This window comes from Coregonus lavaretus (genome assembly GCF_964263955.1).
Source record: "Coregonus lavaretus genome assembly, chromosome: 14".
In the NCBI taxonomy this organism is placed as follows: domain Eukaryota; kingdom Metazoa; phylum Chordata; class Actinopteri; order Salmoniformes; family Salmonidae; genus Coregonus; species Coregonus lavaretus.
Genome location: NC_140001.1, coordinates 46111026 through 46118910, shown reverse-complemented (window position 1 = coordinate 46118910; position 7885 = coordinate 46111026).

The window sequence follows — 7885 nt, the reverse complement described above, 5'->3', positions numbered from 1 at the left end:
GAATGAAGCAAACATTAATTATGAATGATGAATAAGCTAAATCATGATTCTTTTAAGATTTATTCTTTTAAGATTGACTTTGAGTGTCCCTGTGTAAGAATTTTCACGACATAAGCAAACCAGACACCACCATTTTCTCGTTTTTTGTTTATTTACAGATAGCCAGGGGCACACTCCAACACTAAGACATAATTTCCAAATGAAGCATGTGTGTTTATCGAGTCTGTCAGATCAGAGGCAGTAGGGATAACCAGGGATGTTCTCTTGATAAATGCGTGAATTGCTAAGCATTCAAAATGCAACGAGTACTTTTGGGTGTCAGGGAAAATGTATGGAGTAAAAAGTACATTATTTTCTTTAAGAATGTAGCGAAATAGAAATAAAAGTTGTCAAATTTAAATAGTAAAGTACAGATAAACCAAAAAACTACTTAAGTAGTACTTTCAAGTATTTTTACTTAAGTACTTTACACAACTGAGCATGAATGTATATGTGTGTGAGTATATGTCTGTGTGGGTGTGTACATGAGTGACTGCATGTGTGCTAAGGTGTGGAGAATCAGAGCAGGTGGTCAGTCCAGTTCAAGTGTTCAGCAGTCTGATGGCTTGTAGATAGAAACTGTCTCTGAGCCGGTTGGTATCAGACCTCATGCTTCGATACGGTCTGCCCCGACGGTAAGGGAGAGAAGAGCTCATAGCTGGGGTGTGTGGGGTCCTTGATAATGCTGCGTGCCATCCTCAGGAACGGTTTTGAGTAGATGTCCTGGATGGGTGGAAGCGCGTTTCCAGTGATGTACTGGGCCGTCTTCACCACCTGCTGGAGGGCGGTCAGGACGCCTTTGATGGGCAGCGGTAGTATTTGGAGAGGACTCTGGGTGGCATGCTGAATTTCTTCAGCCGCCTTAGGAAGGCACCGTTTCGAGTAGATGTCCTGAATGGGTGGGAGCACGCTGCCAACTGGAGTGTGTTGTTTGAACAGGTATAAAGCCAAGGTTGGCGATTTACTGCCATGTACAATTATGGAATGTTTGCTCATGAGTGTAATTAATTGGCTGAACCATAGAGATAGAGGATTCATCTTTATATCTGTGCCATAATAGCTTATGTGACAGCATGGGCAGCTCCAGAGGCTACAACCCATAGAAATCCCCACCTAGTTGTCTACTTTAAAATGGCGGAAGCATGTTGGAAGCCCTCAATGGCGCTGCCCATAGTAAAACAGCCTTTTGGCCACCAGAGGCCTCTATCATTCTTTATGGGCTGAGCCCACCTGATGACCCGGATGGAATCATGTGATCCTTCCGTAACCCATAGGAAGTCCCACCCAGTTGACTACTTTAAAATGGTGGAAGCCCTCAATGGGTCGTCACTAGTTACCACAGCCCACTTATTTCTACAATTTCTCTTCTTAAAATCTGATTTTATACCTAACCACATTGCTAACCTTATGCCTATCCCTAACGTTAAATGAAGACCAAAAAGCAAATCTTTGTATTCATGAATCTTAACGATATAGCCTTTGACTTTGTGACAAACCCATCAATGGCAATGTCAAATCAAATCAAATCAAATTTTATTGGTCACATGCGCCGAATACAACAGGTGCAGACATTACAGTGAAATGCTTACTTACAGCCCTTAACCAACAGTGCATTTATTTTAAACAAAAAAAGTAAAAATAAAACAACAACAAAAAAAGTGTTGAGAAAAAAAAGAGCAGAAGTAAAATAAAGTGACAGTAGGGAGGCTATATATACAGGGGGGTACCGTTGCAGAGTCAATGTGCGGGGGCACCGGCTAGTTGAGGTAGTTGAGGTAATATGTACATGTGGGTAGAGTTAAAGTGACTATGCATAAATAATTAACAGAGTAGCAGCAGCGTAAAAAGGATGGGGTGGGGGGGCAGTGCAAATAGTCCGGGTAGCCATGATTAGCTGTTCAGGAGTCTTATGGCTTGGGGGTAGAAGCTGTTGAGAAGTCTTTTGGACCTAGACTTGGCACTCCGGTACCGCTTGCCGTGCGGTAGCAGAGAGAACAGTCTATGACTAGGGTGGCTGGAGTCTTTGACAATTTTGAGGGCCTTCCTCTGACACCGCCTGGTATAGAGGTCCTGGATGGCAGGAAGCTTTGCCCCAGTGATGTACTGGGCCGTACGCACTACCCTCTGTAGTGCCTTGCGGTCGGAGGCCAAGCAGTTGCCATACCAGGCGGTGATGCAACCAGTCAGGATGCTCTCGATGGTGCAGCTGTAGAATTTTTTGAGGATCTGAGGACCCATGCCAAATCTTTTTAGTCTCCTGAGGGGGAATAGGCTTTGTCGTGCCCTCTTCACGACTGTCTTGGTGTGTTTGGACCATGATAGTTCGTTGGTGATGTGGACACCAAGGAACTTGAAGCTCTCAACCTGTTCCACTACAGCCCCGTCGATGAGAATGGGGGCGTGCTCAGTCCTCTTTTTTTTCCTGTAGTCCACAATCATCTCCTTTGTCTTGGTCACGTTGAGGGAGAGGTTGTTGTCCTGGCACCAGGGACGGCTTGTTCAATAGGGCGATATGGGCGACGCACTGCCAAACGGGAAAAGGAAGGGATTTTTTTTCTAATCAATTATATCACGGCAACAGCAGTTATCAGTGTTCACGTCTGATCTGCCAGCCACTAAATGTCAAATCAGGCTAAAGTCGTGCTTCAAATGGCCCCGCCCGTTTTTTGGGCGATTTCAGTCAGGTTGAAAATCGCCCAGAAGTCTCTCATAGCCTGTCATGTAAAATCTATTTTTTTCAAATTTCAAAGCTTTCAATACATTCTCTATGGGTGTCTGTGGGCATGCACTTACACGCTTTCGTCATACGTGACGTAACGTTGAACGTAACTAAGACAATGGCGGCTAACAGCGTCTATGTTGCGACCTGCAGTGTGGCGTTATTTTATGTTTTTAATTTGTAGACTTAGTTTACAAACATTCTGCAAACATTCTGCTTTGGACTGATCTTCGGTTTTGGACTGATCTTGTTGATCGTGTACATACCCGCTACGAACGGACTAAATAATGAAAACGCTGCTGGCAGCGGAATCCCAATACAGCTGGGAGACTTGGCTGGATGACAGAGTCCCGGACAGAGAGGTGGAGCCGGCCGGCTTCACCCTGGTCAGAGCGGACCGCGATCCTGGTAAGAGAGCGACTCTGTACCCCGACATTGAACTGCTTTCTGTGTCATTGAACCTTACTATTGTTGATAAAACAAGTTTACTGGAGAACGGAGACCAAGTAGAGACTTTTGGACAAGGTGGATAATTGTATAATATAAGGCAGTTTATTCAGAGGTAAAGATATCTGGAATCGCGTGCACGGACCCGTTCGTCAAACTCGTAGGGAGTTTATCAGAAGAGCCCCTAAACATTGTGTGCTGACATTTTATACAATACAATGAAGTAGGTTGAATCTAGTAGTTCTGATCTTCTGATTGGTCCTGATGAGTTGGGCGAGGTCACCTCCAGGCTAGTGTCACTGTTGCATTGGCTCTGAGTCGGGTTCTCTGTCTTCAGATGTTCAGCCTAAGAGAAGAGGATTTGTGTGTGTGTGTGTGTGTTTGTTATCAGTGTGTGTGTGTGTGTGTGTGTGTGTGTTTGTTATCAGTGATGATGTGTGTGTGTGTGTGTGTGTGTGTTTATCAGTGATGATGTGTGTGTGTGTGTGTGTGTGTGTGTGTGTGTGTGTGGGTGTGTGTGTGTGTGTCCTCAGGGCAAGAACTCGTGAGTTGGAAGAACTGAGAGACCTATGGCGTGGGTGTTATCCTTAGCCACCTGCTGACAAGGCTGACAAGATAGGACTCTTGTTCATTGTATTGAATACAAAGGCCCAACACAAAATGGGTCATGCACAAGATTTTAGTCAGACCAAGCTATAACATTATATATTTACTACGACAGTACATTCAACCAAAAGCTAATATAACAAAGGCATCAGAGATTATTTATAATCTGTCACAGAAACTGGAATCCATCTCCCCAGATCAGTCAATAAATGCTTCTGGTATTGACTTATATGCTGCCCCTGTCTTCATGTTATTGCTGGACATATCTTTTTTAAAATGTGTGTAGGTCACCTAAATCATCAGAAAAATTGCCCCTCCTGAGAATTTTTTCAGGAGCCGCCACTGCCTGGCACCACACGGCCAGATCTCTGACCTCCTCCCTATAGGCTGTCTCATCGTTGTCGGTGATCAGGCCTACCACTGTTGTGTCGTCGGCAAACTTAATGATGGTGTTGGAGTCGTGCCTGGCCATGCAGTCATGGGTGAACAGAGAGTACAGGAGGGGACTGAGCACGCACCCCTGAGGGGCCCCCGTGTTGAGGATCAGTGTGGCAGATGTGTTGTTACCTACCCTTACCACCTGGGGGCGGCCCGTCAGGAAGTCCAGGATCCAGTTGCAGAGGGAGGTGTTTAGTCCCAGGATCCTTAGCTTAGTGATGAGCTTAGAGGGCACTATGGTGTTGAATGCTGAGCTGTAGTCAATGAATAGCATTCTCACGTAGGTGTTCCTCTTGTCCAGGTGGGAAAGGGCAGTGTGGAGTGCAATAGAGATTGCATTAGAGATTGCATCATCTGTTTTATCCTCTATCTAGCTCTATGGCTCGCCCCACGTCTTAGGCCTTTTCTCAATTGGCTTTTCTCAACTCCTGCGTCCTCTTTGGCCTCCTTTTGAAAAAGGCCAAAGGAGAGAGAAAGTGGACAAAAAATGCGCTTGTATGAAGTGAGGCTATCCTTCTCCAATCGCGCGCCATCAGGCAAACGACGTTTACATGGTGGAATCCCAAAGTAAATGTATAAAGTGATAAAAACAAATGTAGCTAGTTTAGTATATTATTTTTAAACGTTTGCATGCTTTTGTCCTTTGAGAAAACAATAGCTGATTCATTAGCTTTGCACACACTTGGCATTCTCTCAATCAGCTTCATGAGGAATGCTTTTCCAAAAAGTCTTGAAGGAGTTCCCACATATGCTGAGCACTTGATGGCTGCTTTTCCTTCACTCTGCGGTCCCACTCATCCCAAACCATCTCAATTAGGTTGAGGTCAGGTGATCGTGGTGGCCAGGTCATCTGATGCAGCACTCCATCACTCTCCTTCTTGGTCAAATAGCCCTTACACAGCCTGGAGGTGTGTTGGGTCATTGTCCTGTTGAAAAACAAATGATAGTCCCACTAAGCGCAAACCAGATGGGATGGTGTATTGCTGCAGAATGCTGTGGTAGCCATGCTGGTTAAGTGTGTATTGAATTCTAAATAAATCACAGACAGTGTCACCAGCAAAGCACCCCCACACCATCACACCCCCTCTTACATGCTTCACGGTGGGACCCACACATGCAGAGATCATCCGTTCACCTACTCTGCGTCTCGCAAAGACACAGCGGTTGGAAGCAAAAATCTCAAATTTGGACTCATCAGACCAAAGGACAGATTTCCAGCGGTCTAATGTCCATTGCTCGTGTTTCTTAGCCCAAGCAAGTCTCTTCTTCTTATTGGTGTCCTTTAGTAGTGGTTTCTTTGCAGCAATTCGACCATGGATGCCTGATTCACGCAGTCTCATCTGAACAGTTGATGTTGAGATGTGTCTGTTACTTGAACTCTGTGAAGCATTTATTTGTGATGCAATCTGAGGTGCAGTTAACTCTACTGAACTTATCCTCTGCAGCAGAGGTAACTCTGGGTCTTCCTTTCCTGTGCCAGTCCTCATGAAAGCCAGTTTCATCATAGCGCTTGATGGTTTTTGCGACTGCACTTGAAGAAACTTTCAAAGTTCTTCACATTTTCCAGATTGACTGACCTTCATGTCTTAAAGTAATGATGGACTGTCGTTTCTCTTTGATTATTTGAGCTGTTCTTGCCATAATATGGACTTGGTCTTTAACCCCCTACAAATTAACTTTTAACAAAGCACACCTGTTAATTGAAATGCATTCCAGGTGACTACCTCATGAATCTGGTTGAGAGAATGCCAAGAAGAATGCCGCAGAGTGAAGGAAAAGCAGCCATCAAGTGCTCAGCATATGTGGGAACTCCTTCAAGTCTGTTGGAAAAGCATTCCTCATGAAGCTAATTGAGAGAATGCCAAGTGTGTGCAAAGCTGTCATCAAGGCAAAGGGTGGCTACTTTGAAGAATCTCAAATATAAAATATATTTTGATTTCTTTAACACTTTTTTGGTTACTACATGATTCCATATGTGTTATTTCATAGTTTTGATGTTTTCATTATTATTCTACAATGTAGAAAATATTAAAAAAGAAAGAAAAACCCTGGAATGAGTAGGTGTGTCCAAACTTTTGACTGGTAGTGTATATATTTACAAAAACTGTATTGGAAATTATGGAGATAATTACATTGATTGAAGCCACAATCTGCAATACTAAAGCTGATCTAAAATAAACTACACTACATGACCAAAAGTATGTGGACACCTGCTCGTCGAACATCTCATTCCAAAATCATGGACATTAATATGGAGTTGGACAGCCCTTTGCTGCTATAACAGCCTCCACTCTTCTGAGAAGGCTTTCCACTAGATGTTGTAACATTGCTGTGGGGACTTGCTTCCATTCAGCCACAAGAGCATTAGTGAGGTTGGGCACTGATGTTGGGCGATTAGACCTGACTTGCACTCAGCGTTCCAATTCATCCCACTGGTGTTCAATGTGGTTGAGGTCAGGGCTCTGTGCAGGCCAGTCAAGTTCTTCCACACCGATCTCGACAAACCATTTCTGTATGGACCTCGCTTTGTGCACGGGGGCATTGTCATGCTGAAACAGGAAAGGGCCTTCCCCAAACTGTTGCCACAAAGTCGGAAGCATAGAATCGTCTAGAATGTCATTGTATGCTGTAGCGTTAAGATTTCCCTTCACTGGAACTAAGGGGCCTAGCCCGAACCATGAAAAACAGCCCCAGACAATTGCTCCTCCTAAACCAAACTTTACAGTTGGCACAATGCATTTGGGTAGGTAGCGTTTTCCTGGCATCCGCCAAACCCAGATTCGTCCGTCGGACTGCCAGATCATGCTGCGTGATTCATCACTCCAGAGAACGTGTTTCCACTGCTCCAGAGTCCAATGCCGGCGAGCTTTACACCACTCCAGCTGACGATTGGCATTGCGCATGGTGATCTTAGGTTTGTGTGCGGCTGCTCGGCCATGGAAACCCATTTCATAAAGCTCCCGACGAACAGTTAATGTGCTGACGTTACTTCCAGAGTCAGTTTGGAACTCGATAGTGAGTGTTGCAACTGAGGACAGACTATTTTTATGTGCTATGCCCTTCAGCACTCAGTGGTCCCGTTCTGTGAGCTTGTGTGTCCTACCACTTCGCGGCTGAGCCGTTGTTGCTCCTAGACGTTTCCACTTCACAATAACCGCACTTACAGTTGACCGGGGCAGCTCTAGCAGGGCAGATATGTAACAACTGACTTGTTGGAAAGGTGGCATCCTATGACGGTGCCACGTTGAAAAGTCACTGAGCCCTTCAGTAAAGCCATTCTACTGCCAATGTTTGTTTATGTAGATTGCATAATATAATAATAATAATAATAATAATAATAATAATAATAATAGCATGGCTGTGTGCTTGATTGTACACACCTGTCAGCAACAGGTAGCCAAATCCACTAATTTGAAGGGGTGTCTACATACACTATATACACAAAAGTATGTGTCGATGAAGTAACACCTTTTCACAAAAACCTACTGTAGCTAGGTTCCCATCTAATTTGCGACAGATTTTGATGCGACTATTCTCAAATCTGCATTTAAAAAATGAGCATATTCCCACCAGAGATGTTTCCATCAAATTGACTTTTTGCGGATAAAAGGCAGTGCGTGAAGACATAATGCACAA